General features: G+C 39.4%; 1 protein-coding gene across 3 annotated transcripts in view; it reads left to right on the top strand.

Annotated features, from left to right (window-relative positions):
• The window catches only part of GRIN2B (glutamate ionotropic receptor NMDA type subunit 2B), a 422,771-nt gene that overhangs the window by 93,170 nt on the left and 309,432 nt on the right, over positions 1 to 20,169 (top strand). The window lies entirely within an intron of this gene.

Below are 20,169 nucleotides of genomic sequence, written 5' to 3' on the forward strand. Positions count from 1 at the left end.
AAAAAAACCCAATTTCTAAAGTAAAAATGTTAAAATAAGCTAAGGGAAATTTATTATTGAAGAAAAACAATTTTTATAAGTTTAGTATAGTGTTTATAAACACTAAGTGTACGGTGTTTATAAAGTAAGTCTACAGTAGTGTACAGTAATATCCTCAGCCTTCACATTCACTCACTCACTGACTCACCCAGAGCAACTTCGAGTCCTGCAAGCTCCATTCATAGTAAGTACCCTATACAGGTATACCATTTTTATCTCTTATACTGTATTTTTACTGCACCTTTTCTATGTCTAGATAGTTTTAGATACACAAATACTTACTAAAGAGCTTCAGTTGCCCGCAGTATTCAGTACAGGGCTGTTGAGATTTGCAGCCTGGTAGAAATAGGCCGTACCACATGGCCTAGGTGTGTAGCAGGCTTACCATCTAGGTTTGTGTAAGTACACTGATGTTTGCATGGTGACAAAATCGTCTAACTCATTTCTGAGGATGCATCCTCGCCAAACCGTGCATGACTGTATATTGATTTTGGGGTTTAACGTGACTGTCTCTTTGTCTCTTTTTACATTCCATCTATTCCACTAAGTCCCTTATTCCTCTCTCCTTTCTCTGCCCTCTCTTTCCAATACCAATTCATTGTTTGCTCAGCTGACTTGGAATTGGGACAAAGGAGCCAACCGGCTTGTAGAAGTAGATGAAGATGGACTGTGTACTGCGTCAGTCCTGGGGCTAAGTCCGTGGCCACTGAGACAGAGCCATTGTCACCATACATTTGAGGACATGGCATAGTTTTCCTCATATTTCAGAGGGAAGGTGCTACATAAATGTAATAACTGGCCACAAATCAAGCTTTGTAAGTAAATGCTAAGAGCTCCTGGCCCATAGAAGCACTTATTGGCCCTCTCTTCTTTTTGAGATTGCTCCAAAGAAATAAAATATATGAGATCCAAAAACCCCCAGCCTTCATTACTCACTTTCCATAATTATTACTTGTCCTGGATGAGTGGGTAAGTGTAAGTAAGACTGAAATAAATCCCCAAAGTATTCTGAAAGCAGGTCACTTTGACTAAGAATTGATTCATTCTTTTAGGAGTTTGGATTTCTTTTTCTTTTATTTTCCTACTTCCTTTTATGCTTTCTTTTTCTGACCTTTTTGCACATGTTCTCTGGAGTTCTTTGCCTTGTTCTACCACCCCTACATGTTAGTGTTTTTTTTTTTTGTTTTTTTAGTTGCGAAGATAGAGAAAACATTTTTTTTCCCTACAAGGATTTTGCTATATTTAATTATGAAGATACTGAAAAATATCAGTGCTTTATTTTATAATAATTAATTGAGTTGCATTTACATTTAAAATATACTTTATGTACATATTGCACATTAATAAAAAATTTTTAAAAAGTCATTTACATTCCTATTTGTATACTTTTTAAAATTTGGGTTTTTGTTTTTTCTGTATCATTGAAATTTTTTTCTAAAGCATTTTGGCTTATCTTTGTAATTATATTCTGGCTTGAAATTTAATTTGTTTTCCTGTGCTGACATCTGAGAAGATATATAGGGTAGTGATTAAAGGCATGAATGCTAGAGATAACTGCCTGGATTTGTATCCCCATCCTTCATTTAGTAGCTGTGCAACCTTGGGTTAGTTACTTAATCTTTCTGTACTTCAGTGTGTTCATCTGTTAAATGGGGCCAATAATAGCATCTATCCTATAGGGATGTGTGAAGATTAAGTGAATTACTATATATGAAGCGGTTGGAGTGTGCATATCATGTAATGAGTACCATATAAGTGTTTATGGGTGAGGATTTATTCTGTGAACCTTGACTGTGGAACTTGCAGACTCTAGACATTGGATTGAGAAATACTGAAGTCCCTGGAACTGGCTTGGGCTAGGAGGTTATTCTAGAGTAAGTATGTGGGCCACAAGAGGAACCTGAGCAGGGGTGGTGGGGGAGTATTGGAGAGCCTGTAGGGTCCAGGCAGCCGTCTCCTTCCCCCACTGGATGTGGGAACTCTTGATGCGCCGTCTCACCTTCTCAGACTGTTGCCCATCTCTGTTTCTCTTTGCACGTGGTCCTTCCTGGTTGCTCATCAGCACTTCTCTGCTCAAAATCCACCCCCCCCCCAATGATAGCCTCAGCCCACCTGTCTCTTTAGCCTTTGCAGTCCCTTGCCCCCAGCTAACTTATTTAGCTTCTCTGCATTTGCATTCCAGTCTCCTAACAGGCTGAGCTGGGTCACGCACCCAGCCCTAGTCCAAAGCCAGAGCAAGTGGGGTGATGTGGAGCTGCGGGGGCAGGTGACATATAGGGAGCTTCTTCTGATGCAGCCTCCGCATGACCTGTACGAGCCATGGCTTTTCCAATTTTTTTTTTATTGACATATATCGTATGAAATGCATTTAACATAAAACAAGCACATATACCTACAAATACAAAACTGAAAACAGCCTGTTCACCCTTACAGCGTGGCAGGGACTGACCTGTTCTCTTCCATTCCATTAAAGAAAGCTAGTTGTGACCCTCGTTTGAAAAACACTGCTCTGAGACTTGTGCTGGTGGGTTGGGGTATGGGAACAACTGGCTTCACTGCACTGTTCTAAACAGGACTTCTCTATGTTTAGAGTGCAACAGTAGCACTTGTGAAAAAATGCTGATTCTCAAATTTCATCTCCAGAGATTCTGCATCACCTGGTCTGGGTCAGGCCTGGGTATTGGCCGATTTTGCCAAGTGTTCAGGTGTTTGTGATGCAGGCTGCTTGCAGATCTTATTTTGAGAAACTCTACATTAGATATGTGATCTCTACTAAGCTGTATACCTTGACCTCCTTTATTTCCCTCTATGCATGAATGCTCCGTCTTATGAGCAAGTTGTATTCCTAAAGTCACTTTCTGAGATTTTTATTTAAACCTTCAGGATACCACTTCTTCTAGGAAAGTTGGGAGGTTCTCAAACCAACACATAGAAGCCTAGTTAAGCTTTCCTGTAGGTTTTGTGACCAGTGCTCCCCACTCTGGCAGCACCGGGTGGGGTGAGATCAGGACAAGGGGCAGAGACAGGGGCCCCACCGCAGGGAAAGAACACTTACATGGAGGGCGAAGTCAACCTGAAGGAAGAAAGAGGGAAAACTCTCACATTAATGGGGAGAAAAGGTTAGTTTTGGGGGTTTTCTAACTACACGCAGCTAGACAGGAAGATCTCTTAGGATTATGTACTGTACTTGTGCTCTCAATCTAGAGAGAGATTTCATTCATTTTAGTTGACACTTAAGTCAGTTTTTTGGCCCTGACCGTTCTTTTTCTGTGGTTTAGTATTTGTCTTTCATTGTCTACAGGAGTTTCTACAATGTTATATATTGCCGACACTTGGAAATTGATAAAAGAACTTATTTCCTAAATTGTTTCCCATCACTAGTTTCTCCTTCCCCAGGTTTTGGTGTAGGCAACAATTTTAATACAAATCTAGTCTCTTACCTTCTCCATATCTTACTGCATTTTACTCTTAATCAATTTCAGATCTATTATCTCCTCTCTAGCAACTTTTTTTTTTTTTTATGACTGATTATCTTCTACATAAATAGCGATAATCTCCTTGGGGGGTTTCTTATTTTCTGTGATCCTTCAGTCAACCTTACAAACTCTAACTAAAATAACCCACTACATATGCTAATTTATATGTACCACTCCCTTCTTGTCTCTCTTTTATGAGCAGCCAAGCTCATAGAAGGAATCTTGAAGTAAGGGTGTAAAAACATATTTCATGTAAAGGAAACAGATGAAAAAAATATACATACATACATACATGCATGATTTTTAACATTTTATCAAACTAGGAATGGAAAGGAACTTTCTCAACCTGACAAAGGTATAAAAACCCTGCAGGCAATATCCTACTTAATGCTAAAAGACTGAATGCTCTATGCCTAAGATAAAAAATAAGACAAAGATGTTCCTTATTATAAGTTCTTTAAAAAAATGTATTGGAGGTCCTACTCAGTGTTATTGGACTAGAAAAAGGAGTGAAATGAGGAAAAAAAAAACTATCATTATTCACAGGCAAACATGATTGTTTATGTCGAAAGCAGCAAAGAATATACAAAAACAGCAGCTAAAAAGACTGTTAGTTGAATAAGGTTATAGGAGATCAGGTCAAATACAAAAATTAAGTGTATTTTTATATACTATAATGAGCAAATTGAAATTTAAGAAATTTATAATAACATCAAAAAATGATATTCTTAGGGATAGATTTGATAAAATATCTGACTCAATATCGTTAAGATGTCCATTCTTCTTAATTTTTTATACAGAAACTCAATCAAAATCCCTGTAGGTTTTTTTTGTAGAAATGGATGGCTGATTCTAAAATGCATATGGAAAAGCAAAAAAGCCAAAGCAAAGCAATTCTGGAATTAAAAAAAAGTTGCAGGTCATGCACTACCTGATTGTAAGACTATAAGGCAATAGTAATGAAGACAGTGTGAGATGTCATAAGAGAGTCCACAAGTAGACCCACAAACATATCATCAATTGGTTTTTCACAAAGGTAGTAGAGGAAGGATAGTCTTTGAAATAAATGGTGCTTAAATAATTATACATCCATATGCAATACTCATACAAACACAAATGAACCTTGACTCATACCCTTGGACCATGTAAAAAATTAACTTACTAATTTAAAATGTATCATAGAACCATAACAAAAAATTCTGAAACCAAAAATCTTTTAGAAGAAAACAGTAGAAAATCTTTATGTCCTTGGCTTAGGCAGAGATTTCCTAGATATACAGAGCATGAACCATAAAAGAAAAAAAAATGATAAATTACACTTCCTAAAAAATAAAAACTTTTCTCTTTTTGAAAGACACTGTTAAGAAAATGATAAGATAAGCTACAGAATTGGAGAAAATATTTATAAAACATGTATCTAATATAAATGACTTATGTCTAGAATATATGAAGAACTCTCACAACTCAATAGTAAGAAAAAAAATCCAGTGAAAAAGTGGACAATAGACATGAACAGACACTTAACTAAAGCAGAGACAAGATGATAAGTAAGCACTTGAAAAGATCCTCAATATCATTAGTTGGCAGAAAATTCAACTCAAAACCATGAGATACCACGAAGCACTCAGTAAAATGGATAAAATTTCAGGGAGACAGGTAGGAATGAAGGAAGGAAAGTAAACTCATAGGACCTTGGAGAATGTTGGTTAGTAAGACTGCTGATAAGAATGTAGAGGCCGGGTGCGGTGGCTCACGCCTGTAATCCTAGCACTCTGGGAGGCCGAGGCGGGCGGATTGCTCATGGTCAGGAGTTCGAAACCAGCCTGAGCAAGAGCGAGATCCCGTCTCTACTATAAATAGAAAGAAATTAATTGGCCAACTAATATACATAGAAAAATTTAGCTGGGCATGGTGGTGCATGCCTGTAGTCCCAGCTACTCGGGAGGCTGAGGTAGTAGGATCGCTTGAACCCAGGAGTTTGAGGTTGCTGTGAGTTAGACTGACGCTACAGCACTCACTCTAGCCTGGGCAACAAAGCAAGACTCTGTCTCAAAATAAAAAGAATATAGAGAAACTGCTTATAAGGATACAAAATGGTATAGCCACTTTTTGGAAGAGTTTGGCAATTTCATATAAAGTTAAGAATACTCTAACCAGTAACCCAGCAGTCTCACTGCCAGGTACCTACTTAAGAAAAATAAAAACATATATCCATACTAAGAATTGTACATGAATGTGATAGCAGCTTTATTTATTATCACCAAAAGTAGAAACACCCTAAATGTCCATCAATAGTGAATCAATAAACACATTGTGGTACAGCCATACAAAAAAATGTTAGCAATAAAAAGGATGACGTTCTGATATGTACAACAATATTGAGCAATGTCAAAAGCTATGTTGTCAAGCAAAGGAAGTGAGACAAAAAAGACTGCATACAGTATTATTCCATTTATAGAATGTTCTGGAAAAGGCAAAATTATAGGGAAAGAAATCAGATCAGTGATTGTCTGGGGCAGGAGAGGGCTAAGAGATTGATTGATTACAGAGGAACACAGGGAACTTTTTGGGGTGATGAAAATATTCTATATCTTGATTATGGTGGTGGTCACATACTCTATACATTTTTCAAAAACTTATAGAACTGTAGACCTAAAAGAGTAAATTTTAATGCATGCAAATTATGCTTCAGTAAACTGGACGTAAAAACAAGATTTTTGTATTTTTAAAAGTCTACATACTGATGTATGCATGAATAGATAATTTGTCAGTTCCAATTAGTAGTAACAAACCTCCGTATTTGGCTAGTACCTTTCAACTATACCTATTTTCTCATGAAAGTTTCACAACCCTGTGAAACAGGTAGTATTGCTCACATTTTAGAGATGAGCCACTTCTCTGAGGTTCAGAGAGGTCAAGGGATGTGCTTAAGGTCTCACATATTTTTTCCAATCCAGGGTGGTATTCCTTAGGGAATCCAATCCATGTGGATTCATTAGGGAAAAGGAGACTAGGAGAGAAAATATCAGGTTTTAAAGGAAGAAAAATGTAACACAGCAAGTAGAAGAAAATGATTCTGATGGAGATATTTTGATGTGAGACAAGAGAAGAAGCCAGAACAAAGATGGTTGTAGGAAAACATGAGGACGTTGCATCCGGTGATGAAGAAAGAATTTGGTGCTAAAGTAGAGAAAGTGGCAGAGATTGACCTGAATATAAACTAGACAAAGGAAAATGACAAGGGCACGTGAAGAACTTGTGAAAACGTTTCAGATGTGCTGACCTTGAAGAGAAGCCAGGAAGCTAGACCGATGGATGAAGTGTCAAACTAGACCTTTCTTACAGGCTAAGGAAGAGTAAGGTCTGAGTCAACAGCTCAGGAGGAAGAAAGAAGAGAGTGTCTTAGAGAAGGTGGGAGAGTAGAGGAAAAGGTGCCCGAAGAGACCTTCAAGCCAACCAAGGAAATGCAGAGGTTACGTGTTGAGAGAGATGGCGAAATGGAGAAGACACACATGATAAATCGTGTCAAACACAGCCAGGGACAATTACAACAGCAGGAAGAAAGAGACAACTGGAGGTCTTCATGAACATGTCATTAGTGACTTGCGTTGAGGCGTTTTTGGTGAAATGGAATGGATGACAATGTGAAGACACTCAAAAAAGAACTCCAGAAAAGGACATGAACATTTTAAGAAATAGAGAAGACATGTAAGATGTAAGGGGAGGACTAGAACAGAGAAGTTGGGTTAGGAGAAGCAGTTGAATGGAAATGAAATTCTCCCTCTTTTTCATACATACATGCACATGTACACACGCACATACGTGCACACACACACATGCACACGCAAAGCACATTACACCCCTGCATCAGCCAAAGGCAGGCAAGAGAGAATTGGAAAACTGCAAAAAAGCTGCCTGTGGATGGAGGGTCTCAGAGTGGCTGTGGAACAGCCTTTGCATGAGCGAGCAAAAGCAGGAAGCAGGAAGGAAAGAGCTGAAGCCGCAGGCGTAGGTCAGCGGCGACGAGAGGAGAGAAGTCTCTGAATGCACAGACAACGCCAGGCAGTAGCCCGGGGTCATTGTGCTCAGGGAAATGTTCATGCTGGGAAGAACACCGTTTCCATGAATATTATTTCAACCACAAGCACTTCAGTGAATGTTATTTCATAACCACTTCGGTTTCTTAATCATTATAAAACTGGGGTCTTAACTTCTCAACAGTGGCCGCTCATTTACTGTCATCGGGAGCCAGGGCGGGAGTTTCCGTGCTGTCACAAACAGCCAAATTGATCTCCCAAACGGCTCTCAAAGGCAGCGGCAGCTTCGTGCACGTTGGAAGTGGAGAGTAACCTGGATTTGGTGATCGCAGATCTGTCCCTTTCCCTCCCTTCTTCCGTGGCTTCTTGTCGCGTCTCTAGCATTAACCCTAGGCGCCTTAGCTGGGCACCCCTATTCCTGCACGTGCCTTTCCGGCTTTATCTCCCACTACCTCTCCCCGTGAGCCCTTGCTCCTGGCCAGGCCGGGCTAGTCACCGTCCCCTGATATGCCTTGCACCTCACTGATTTTCTGCACGTGTTAGCCCAGCTCGAAAGCCATATCCCGACGGAGGTGGCGCCAGGACCCATGCCCAGGGCTGTCTATCTGCCCTCATCTTTATTCTCCCTCTGCCCTCTCCACCCTTCTGATACTCCTGTGTTGGGGACTGTGTGTTTGCTGCCCTGTTTGGGGTGGCCGGTCCTTGTGGGCAGAGGCTGAGTCCTGACTCGCTGACACGCTTCACCGGGACTCGCAAGATGGGCTCATGATAAAGACTTGTTGATTCATGGGACGTTTAAGGACTAAGGGGTGGGAGCCAGTGTAGAGAGTTGTTAGTCAGGCTTTCTGCTTTCAAATTTTAATTTAAAATGGGAAGGTTACAGGCACTCTGCTTGTACCCCCTGTATCTGGTTTTGGAGATTCTGCCCGTGGCCTCTGGCCGGGCCTGCAGCGGGGTCCCGCAAGCCAGGGAGGAGCATCGTTTGGCCTCAGTGGGGCGTGGAGGAAGCACAGGCCGTGCCAGCCTGTTCCTACCTTCCCCCAAACATTTCTATGGTGACGGTGGACATGCTAATTCAGGCCTAATGTACATGCTGTTCTAACTGTGTCAAAATACTGCATTCAGACAGAGCAGCTACTTTATAAAAACAATACAAAATGTGCAGGGTGACCAAATCGCAACTATAACATACGACTACTATTGCAATAAAAGATTCACAGACCTTTTCTCATTTTTTTTTTCATTAATTCATTCATTTTAATTTCTTTTCTGCATGGTAAGAAAAAAAAATACAAAGTTAACTGTCGTATATTTCCTTGAAATATTGCCTTTTTATTTTCTTGTGTTGCTGTGCAGTCATGCACACTATAATATACAACGGTGGTCCCGTAAGAGTATTTGTATTTTGACTGTACCTTTTCTATGTTTAGATATGTTTAGACATACAGATACTTGCAGTACAGTAACGTGCTGTACCGCTTTGTAGCCTTGGAGCAACAGGCTGTCTTGCGTAGCCCACGTGTGTCGTAGGCTACCCCATCCAGGCCCGTGTCAGTACACTCTCATGGTCACACAATAACAGAATTACCTAACGATGCATTTCTCAGAACATATCCCAGTCGTTAAGTGAAGCGTGGCTATCTTTCGTTATACTTAGGCTTCTAATTTGTATATTCAGTAAAAATCGATTCTACAGCTCAATTTTTTTTTTTCATGAAGCAAAGAGAAGAAGAAAAGAAAGTTAGAGCTTTCATTAACTGGTTTGTTTCTTCAGCAATGTAAAAATCCCATTTAATGACTATATTTTCCTTAGTGCGAATGCTCTGCCTCTCTCTGAATTTTATCTCCCGGTCATTTTGATAATTGCTTATTGTATTTTTCTAACTCCCAATGCTTTTTACATTTCTCGTTCTCAAAATGCTGGCTCCTGAAGGCTGTTCTCTTAAAGTATTCTACAGGTGTTTGTCCATTTGTTTGGAGAGGGCCAGACACCTGGAGACCATGCTGCTTAGGCTGCCGCTGATGAGGCCCTGAGGGTGAGCAGGGAGCATTATCAGGAGGGGCCATACCCTATTCAGTGGCAGGTCACTGGTGGAATTCAGGTCTTGCCTTTGCCATTTTGAACCAAAGAGAGACTCATAGGCACTGTTTTGGAACTCAGGAGTTCCAAACTCAGAACTCAGGAGTTCTGAGTTATTTACAGTCAGAGCAGCAAACAGATGGTACACCCAATTTGTTTAATTTGAAGACAGTTTAATAAAAAGACTATTAAGGTGTGGACAGTACAAAGAAACCACAAAAAGTGGCCAGCATCCTGGAGTAGTAGCAGCTTGGTGTAGGTACCATCACCTGCAGTCCCAAAGGAGGAAAGTCGGAGCAATTTCTAGAATCTGGAAGGATTCCACTATGTGGAGAAAACAATGGGGAGAGGGTCACTTAGTGGGAAGCTGTGGCCTGCAGGCAAGTGACAAAGCCAGCCTGCAGTGGACCACAGAAAGGGAGATGCCAGGCTTGGCCTCTCCTGCTTGTGTTCTATTGGTCTGATCCAGCTGGAAGCCAGAGGACTAGGAAGTGCACTGACTGCTACAGTCTAGACAGGCCTGCTGCCCCCAGGGCTCAGAGAGGAGTAGAGAGTAGTTCTTCTTGCTGAATGGAAGATTGGAGCTCACAGAATTTTAAAGCTGGAAGAGACCTGGAGAACCAGTCCATTTCTCTTATTTCACAGATAAGGAATTAGAGCCACAGGCTTGTTAGTGGCAAAATTGTAACAGGACCTAAAATTTTCTGATCCTCAGGTCTGAGTGCCTTCTACCACACTATTCTGCTCATAAAGTCATTTTGGAGGAAGGGGAGAGGGGAGGAAGGGCAAGTTCCATTAGGGAGTTAAGTTTTGACTTATGATTAAGTCTCCGAGCAGGTGTTCAGTTCCGCATGTGATGTTAGAGGGATTTAAGTGAGTTCAGGGTTCAGTTATGCTTAGTCGTGTGGTTAACAAATATGTCTGGTGGTGAGAGTAATAAAGACAGCATTTTAGAGTAGGGAATGTATGATTGCACCCACAGGTGGCTGGATAACCAGCCAACTCACACAGGGCAGCTTTCGTTCCCTCCTGATTCCAGCCAGCCTACAGGGCTGTCTGTGAGGTGTGGTCTTAGAGGCTTGTTTGAAACCGAGGCTCCGAGGTGAAGGCTGAGTCATGTTTGAGTGCCGTGTTTAATCAGCAGCACCGCCTTAGAGCTCAGAGACCAAGGGGAAGAGGGTTAATTTGAACACACACACATCAGTCGTATAGACATTGATTTACACACACAGACACATGCAAGTAAACACCCAGCTGCATAGGCAATTGCCAGCTAACAACATGGACCTAGGAATGATCCCTGTGTAATAAATATCAAGAAGCTGGAAATGATATTGGTGTTTATGGTATTTCCTCATATGTTGTTATAACCTTTGGGAAATGCAGGACCTAGCACAGTGGAGTTGGAGAGTGGCAACTCATCATTGGTCTTATTCATTCATTAATACCATGAACACATGTTTATTGAGCACCTATCATATGCCAGACACTTTGCTAAGTACTGGAGATAGATAAGGAAGACACAATCCCTGCCTGACTTCATTAGGGTTTATAAGAAAGGCCATTTTACTAAGGGAAATAGTGAGAGTTGGGTTCTGCCCTTCCTATACTGCCTTCTCATACTCTTGGCGAGTGAAGATATGGATTCCAAATAGATGACTATTTTGATGTAGTTGAAGCTATCATGTTACTTTGTGTAAAATTTGGTGGCTGTTTGGTGGCTGGTGGGGGAAGGGCAGGAGTGGGTGCTGGCTGGCCCTGAGATTTAAAATCTATTTTAAATATGGTTTATATTAGATATCAGGTTGTTTCTTACAGACTTTTTAAAACAACCTATGTCGGAAATCAGTAAAAATTGTACCAAAGCGAGGGAGGGTAGGGGGAGGGAAGGAGCTCTTGGACTCCTTTCTAAGTAATTTGAGTAAAAGAAGCTCCTTATCTGACTCTGAGCAGGGTATATTCACATTCAAAGAATGCATATCAGGGGCTTGCATTTTGCTAGATGCTTTCAAGTAACTTGTTTAACATTCACAACAACTCTGTGAGGTGACGACGATAATCCTCATTTTATAAAGAAGAAAATGAAGTCCAGGTAACTTACGTTCCTCTTTCCCTTCCCCACGAGATAAGTCTGTGTCAAAGCCAAGTTTCAATTCTAGCTCTTTTGACTTCAGGTCTTTGCTTTCTTCACTGTATCCTAAGCCCCCTCTAGATAATATGGTATTATTTTTGTAATTCCAGTCTGTCGTTTTCATGACTATTTCCCACTCATCTGTGAGTCCTTGACTTGTTACTCTCCCGATCCCCCAGGTAGCACTGGGCATGCTCTGTCCCGACTCTTAGCGCATGGTGCTGCCATTTCCTGTTTATTTGTCTGACTCTGCTGCTAGTCTAAAGGCTCCTTGTGGATTGGATCCCATTCAGAGTTGGATCCCATCTCCTAGCACATTCCCGGGCACAGGGAAGATGTTCAATACGCATTTGTGAAATGAATCGGTTCTCACAGTGATTCTGTGTAGGCAGTTATTATCTCACACTTTACGGATGAGCAGAGGGTCAGGGAGGTAAAGAAACTGATCCCGGATCACACAGCGAGTTAAGAGTGAATGTTCAACGTGAGTCCATTAACTCTAAAGCTTTGCTCTTTCTCCATTCAGTATAACTCAGTTATGCTGTTTGGGGCTGGAGTTTGCAGAAAAGGCTTTGTTGAGTGGTGCAGTTGCTTGGAACGTGCTTAGGCTATGGAGCAGATCGTTTTGGGGGAGGGCTCGGAAATAATCTTCTTCAACACCTGCATTTTAAATCTACTCTAGCACAGAGCATCTGTGTTTTCTGGGTAGATGCCCATAGGTTTGGTGGTCCACGCCCATCCTCTCTCTCTCATCCTTCCAACTTCTTCCTTCGACTTCCTTCCCAGTGGAGATTTTCCTGCTGCCCTGCTCCTGTGCTTCTCCTCTTATTATCCCATCTATTTTCACTGCCCATCCCCCTCTTAATAGTCAGTGACAAGCCAATAATTTTTATTAACACTTGAAAATGCTATTTTGCTGTTAAACCCATACACACAATTGCCCTAATCTGCTGCCAAATGGTAATCATGAGAATCAGGTTTCCAAAGGTTTGGATTTCAGCAGGGCTGCCCACACTGTCCTTGGAGGCATATAAATTAATTATAATTAAGAACCGTGTGCAGATGTTAAAAGAGAAACTTTGAACAATTTTGATGCCTGCTCTTGCAGAATATTAAGGAAAAAAGCCCAAGAGTGGTTGCTGCTGGTGAAAGTTCAGATAATCATCTACATTGGTATTACAAATTTCTATTAAAATGCACACAAGCAGAATGATTTATAATCCTATATTAGTTATCTGTACAACCCTTGTGTCAAGAATTTAGGTGACAGTAGAAGAGATACACCTGCTTTGTGCATATGGCAGGAAAGAAAGCTCAGATGGAAAAACCTGGATCCAGCCACTAGAAGTGTTGTAGAACAAGGAAAGAGCTCAGGCAGCAGGTGTGGTGGGACCAAGTAAGAACAAGAAGACTCTTATTCAGGAACTGTCCCAGGAAAGACTTGGCAGGAACATCTCTGCCAAGGAATCAGTATTGCTGGAGCTGTGGTCTTAGGAAGAACATCCTTGTCTGCGTTGGTGGTCCATTTGCTGGGTCAGGAGTTTGGATAATGTCTATCTGTATCCATCTATCCTGCTCTTTTCTAATCAAACACTTTCCCAGAAGAGACTTAACTGGGGCTGTGTTTTTCTCTTATTTTCTGCTTATATTATTTGTTGTGGCTATGATATGTTGAAATGAATTTGGGGTTGGCCCCCCCCATGGGAGTGTATTTAGGTAAGTAAATACCCAAATAGGACCAAGGAGCCCTGTTTGTTGCCGCATAGGACACTGGGTTACAAATGATTTGGATTTGGCATGTTCGTAGTATGTCCAGGTAGACATTTCTTTCTTCACTGGTTTTATTGGGGCACAGCCTCAGCACCTTCCCATACACTCCAGACTATCATGATTTCATATCTTGTTCCTTTCTGAAGAAGGAGCAGGGGCAAAGGAACTTAAAAGCTCTAAAAGAGTAATGGGTAAGGAAAACAGTGTGAGGAGGAAGAGAATAGCAAAACTCACGTGTGTTAGGTTCTAAGTGAACTGAAGTCAAAGGTTGATTCCTCTTATGAGTTATGTCTACAGATTTAGATAATATTTAATAGTATAGCAGACCTCAAGCGCATTTAGAGGATTGAAACTGGGTTTCCAAATGACCTCAATTTATAGACACCATTGTATTTTATTTGATGGCAATAGATATTGGTCTTGTACTTCATAATGGCATTAGATAGGGGATGTTTGACATCTGTGATACTCACATCTCCCGCTTCAGATTGTTGGTAAACACAGTTATTGCTTAAGCTAAGCATTCTGACTCAAGAGCCCCTCTTTGGTTCAACATTTGCCCTGATCCTATAAATTCGAATTTAGAAGGTAAAATGTACAATTCCAAACTGACTTGAAACCTAAAAATACTTTAAATATGTTAAATTAAAAAAATATTTTGGATCTGTTCTATGGAGTTGAGTCAATCATACTTCTTGGTTCATGGCACACTTTCATTATTGGTTCAGATAAGGATATCATGTTTAATTATTATTAGTTCTTTATGTACCTGTTCTTTTATATATATTTTAGAATAGGGTTTATAAAATTCCTTAAAAATCCTATTGTTATTTTGATGGGAATTTCCTTGAATTTGTAGATTAATTCAGGAGAAAATAGAACTCCTTAAAATGTCATGTTATCACATTCATTAATGTGATGTGTGGTTATATTGTTGGGATTTTTTTTCTAATCTATTAATAGAGTTTTAAAATTTTCTTTGTAGAGATCTTTTTCAGATGTTTTTTTGTTAATTCCTAAATAGTTTACAGTTGTTTTTGCTATTATGTGTATTTTCTAGTTCGTGAGAAGAAAGCCATTGGTATTTTCTAAGAGGATAATTTATCTAGCAGCCCTGCTGTATTCATATTAATTTGAATAATTTTAAAACTCTGTCAGGTTTTCTATGTAGGTGGCCATATTGTCTTCATATAGTGCCAGTTCTTTCTCTTTCCTTCCTGTATGTAGAACTTTTGCTTTCTTGACTTACTTTGTTTACCAGGATTTCCAGTAGCACTGATAGCATTAACCTTCCCTTTTTCTCAACGTCAAAGGGAATGGGATCAAAAGTTTTGGGTATGTACCCTTAACAGGTAAAAGGGGATGATCTTCATTTCCTATTATCAAAGAGTTATTTATTGTTTGTTTGTTTAAACATAATTTAATGTTTCTATCATATATAGGTGTTTTCATTAATCAAATGTGTTTTCATTTTTTGAGATATTCATGTAAATATCTCCTTTAGCCCTTAAATGTGGTGAATTATTTTGATATATTCACCACAGTTAAGCCATCCTTGCATTCCTGGTATAAACTACATTTGATTATGATGATGATGATTTTAAAAATGTACTGTGTTTTAGTTAGCTAATAGTTTTAGGGTTTTTTTTTTTTTTTGCCTTTATGTTCATAAGTGAAAGAGACATATAAAAATCTTTTCTTGTTCTATACTTATCTGAATTTAGAATTAAGCTTTCCTTCTTTTTCTATTTTGTTCAACTTGCATGGGCAAGGCTCATTTCTTCCTTATAAGTTTGGTATACTTAATCTATAAAACCATCTATACCTGTTTTACTTCCTTTTATTTTTGCAGAGGTCAAGTGGGAGGAGCAGGGATAGGGCTAGTTTTGGTGGATTAGGGTTGGGAGCTTTGAAAGCTTTAAAAGCTTTTGCTTTGTTTAATAGTTATTATTATATTCAAATTTTCTACATTCTTTTAGGCTCTTATTTGCTATTTTATTAGATATTATACATTAAGTTTAAAAGCAAGTAGTTTTCATATTTTATTATTTGAAAATTTCTGTATGTTATTTTCTATTTTAATTATGAATTTCACTTGTATTTTTTCTATTTTTTCCTTGATTCATCTTGTCAGAACTTTGTGTCTTTTAACAGATCAGTTTTGTTTTTTCTTTGTCTTATTTCATTCATTTCTTACTTATTTTCTTTAGGATTGAGTCTGTTAAGTGTTCAATAAATGAAAATTTAATTATAATTGTATTTTATTTTCCTGTTTTCTTATAAATGTATTTAAAGGTGTAGTTTTCTCTCTAAACTGCTTTACTTAATGCTCTAAAAATTTTAACATTTAGTATTTTCATTGTTATTCTGTTCAAAGGAATTTTTAGTTTCCCTTATGATTTCTTCTTTAACCTTAGAATTTTTTAATCATAAGTTTTTAGAAAAAGTTTTTAGATATGTGAATGTTTGTTAGCTACCTTTTAAAAATTTACTACTAATTTAATCACATAATCAAAAAATGACAATTATTTCATATTGATCTTTTAGAATTTACTGATGCATTATTGTTAATTTAACATTAAAAAGAAGATATATACTCTGTTCTATATGTATTTCTAGGTATCTGAACTAGTTCAGACTTCTAACTCATGCATTTTGCTAATTGATCTTTTATGTCTTAGTTGATAAGACCTTTCATCTGTTGAATTTATCTGTTTTTCCCCATGGAAATTTTAGTCGTTTTGTCAAGTGTATATTTTTAGCTTCATATATGTTCACGATTATTGTACCTTCTTGGTACCAGTGACATTGCTCATTGTCCCTTTGGATGCTTTTGCCTTTGAATTTTATTTTGTCTTGATATTAAAATTTTGATAGATATTCCCACTTGTGACTGCTAAAAAGGTTATACTCATCTATGCTTCTCTTGACTTACACTGTATGAGACTCCTTGTTTCCCCACACTCTCTAATGTGACACAGTTTAAGGCCTATGCATGCTGGCTTTCTCACTTTATTGGTAGCTTAGGAAACTGGACGCATAGTTCTGGCACTTTTAATCTTAATTTTACTCACTGCCTATCATATTCCAATCACAATCTTCTTAATTGGTTCACTCTACACAGTGTCCTGACTGCATTAAAGGATGGTGCTTGGAAAATCTGACTTGATTATGTATTAAATCACATTTTATCCTTCCTGTTGGGGTTGCCCGAGGACTCAGTTTGCTCTGAGGACAGGGTCGGCCCAGCTTCTCACCCAGACGTGTCTTCCCTTAGGGTGTGCTGTGAGCAGAGTGTAGACTGTCTCCTACTGTCATTACCCTGCATCAGTCACAGGCACAAAGACGGTCCACTGTGGCCTTCTGCTTACTGCTGATATGGGCCTCACTCAGCCCAAGCTTCAAGGAGGCAGAGGCCAAGTAGGTGAACAACAGACTCTGTAATCCTGCTGCATTGCTGTTGGTTATGCTCGTGCACCCTGGTGCCTGAATTCCTAGCGTGATTTGGAGATGTTGAGCTTCACTGATTCCCAATCTTGGCCCTGACCTGAATGACTCTTGAATTCTGCTACATGACTGGTAAAATGTTGGTGGAGTTTGCTGCTTCCCTGAGGCCACTGTGTGACATCTTTTTCAGGGAGTTATATCACTCAGGGAACTAATATCTCCTGCCCCCTGTGCAGTTCTTCTTAACATTCCCCTCAGCCTCTGTCTGCCTTTCCCTCACCCTCACCTCCCACGTGTTCTCTTTGTGCTGTCATAAATAGCCAGGCTCCTTGAACAGCTTCTATAGAAGCTTAAAGGTAACATCTTTTGCATCTGTAGAGTATTTTATATTCTTCAAAGCACTTCAGTATACATATTATTGTTTGATCTTCACAAAAACCTTTCAGGTATGTAGGTTAGGCATATTATCCTGACTTCACCGATGATGGAATAGAGACCGTAATTAGGTGACTCGCCCATCCTCAGGCACTTTGTTAATGTGGACCTGGTATTAAAACCCCAGTTGGTTTTGCTTGGTGGTTTCATCCGTTCATTCATTCATTCATTCATCCATCCACTCATGTTATACCGAGAGGCCCCAGCATGGAAAGAGCCAGGGCTTTTGAACCAGACGAACTTGGGTTTGGAACTTGATGCCATTCCTTATTAGCTGTGTAATCTTAGTCAGGTACTTAAACTCTTCAGGGGATCAGTTTCCTCATTTGTACTGTAGGGAAAAACTATGACTTAGAATGTTTTTTTATGAGGATCTACTAATGCATGAAAATTGCCTGGCAATCATAGTGTGTGACATATGGTAAGTTGAACTATTATAAGTCAAAAATGGTCAAATATCAGCAATTTTACATGATTTAACTTAATGGTAGAAACACAATATTGGCTACCATTTACTGAGTTTTTTCCTCTTGTATGTGAGGCTATATTAGAGCCCAAGAACATAAGTAGAAATGAGAGAACATATTCTTTATGTGTCTATATCGTCTTCTAGACTATGGTCCTGAGGGGTAGAGCCTGTGTCTGGTGCATTCTCAGCATCAAAAACAATGCCTGCTAGAGAGTAGGTACTCAATCAGTGCTTCCTAAACTGAAAAGGCCCCCTGCTCACAAGGAGGTTATTAACTAGTTAAGGTAGGCACACAGGTAATCGTGTAGTTATAATGGAGTGTTACCTGCAGTTAGACACACACAGGCTGTGCTGAGAGCCCAAAGGAAGAAGTGCTCAATGATGCTGGGGGAGGGTGAAGTGCACGGGACAGCAGGGGACTAAACTTCACAGAGCAGCTGCGTCAAGACTCACCAGGGTCTGTATAAGCAGGGGAGCAAAACCACTTTGCTTGTCTTAGACTACATGCTTTCTCCCAGCTCACCCCCTCCTAACGTTTGCAATTGAGTTTGTATTCAAAGCAGCCTCTTTGTTTGTCTCACAGTCCCTCTGTTCCTGGTATCTCCCGTAATGGATTGCTCTGTAAAGTGCTTCGCTCTATTCTGAGTATAAAAGAGATGCTCGGTAAAACCAGATCCTATTCTTTGAGTGTCACAACTAGCCATTGCATAACAAAGCATAATATATATTGTGTAAGAAGAGATAGAGGAACACGAGATATTTTAATGACGGCAAATAAAACATCAAAGTGGGAGAGTGTAGAGTGCATTAAAGTTAATAAACTGTCATGGCAGAGTGGACCACTTTTAAATGGGAAAGAAGCTAATTTAGTGACTTATAACTGTTGCATCAGAATCCCATTGGAATGACGTTAGCCATGAGTTTTGCCAAATTCCAAATCTTTTGGTTCTTTTTGAGAACCAGTTCTTGGAATTGAACAGATTATATATATATATATATATATATAAATTTTTTTTGGTCCACAGCTCTTTGTGATGCTAAACCCATCCATCTTCCTCTGAATATTCACTGCTGCTCAATTCTCTAAACAGTGTTGCTTTTCTTTCAGCTCTGGGAGGAGGAATTCAGGTCCTGCCTCATCTGCTAGATTGGGTACAGCCGGTCAGCCTGGGTTTTCAGGGCTCCTGTAGTCATTCCTGTTTACACAGAGACACCGAGACCAGAAAACTGTCAGGAGTAAACTTTGCTCAGGCGTGAACCACTGAGCTACCGGTCTTATTCACAGGAGAGAGACAAGGCGATCGATACAGGGCTCCTTCTTGGCAGTGGTGAAGGATGACTACAACAGTAAGAGTTCCAAAATGTTTTCTGCCAAGAACCGGATTGGATTTTGTGCTTCTTCAGCCAAAAAATGTCCCCAGCATCTTACTCTCAAATCATTAATGCCCTTTGCAGTCAAGACTGACTGTTTAGCCCGAATGCTTCTTTATCTTTCTTTATTCAGTGACTTCATAATAATTGTTTTCTTTTTGTTAGCTAAACTCTCAAAGTTTTTAGATTCCTAACCTCTCACCCCTCTACCCTTTTTTTTCAAACAAATAGGAGAACTTAAGCAGCATTTTCATCCTTGATTGCATCTTCTCTCTCTTTGTAGAAGAAAGAGAGATGCCGGTTTGGGTTCTGAGTGCAGTTTGTAGAATATTTTCTTGGAATATAAAAATGCTATGTTTATATATTGGCATTGCGGTGTAATGCCATTGACCATGGGCAATTACATAACTGTTTTGAGCTTCTCTTTCTCCATTTGAGAAAGGGGAATAAAATGTCCAATTTATAGACTTTCCATGAGAACCAAAGATACTGAATATAAGGTAATGCCTCACATAGTCTACAGCATATAACAGATGTACAATAAAGGATTATTTAAAACAAATCAAAGCAACACAAGCGGAAATAGTTGTGTTAAAATTAGAGGAGGTCTTGGAGAATGATCAGAAACATAAAGAGAAATGACCAAGACATATACTCTGTAGACCACTGTGTCCTTAGTCTGGTGCAAAGTACAAGATTTAGGGGCATATGTGGAAGTTAGAAAGGCAAGAGTTCTTTGTTGGTAAAAAGTGGTGAATCATATGCAAATATGGAATCAGTCATTGGAGGGAAGTCACTGCTATACAATGCCATCAGAAAAAAAAAGGAAAATGTTTCAAAGATGGCTTTATTACTGTAGCTGTTAATAATTATTTTTCTGTTCTGATATTTTGATGTATAAACAGATCAGAATA

Source organism: Microcebus murinus, chromosome 10 (genome assembly GCF_040939455.1).
Source record: "Microcebus murinus isolate Inina chromosome 10, M.murinus_Inina_mat1.0, whole genome shotgun sequence".
Lineage (NCBI taxonomy): Eukaryota > Metazoa > Chordata > Mammalia > Primates > Cheirogaleidae > Microcebus > Microcebus murinus.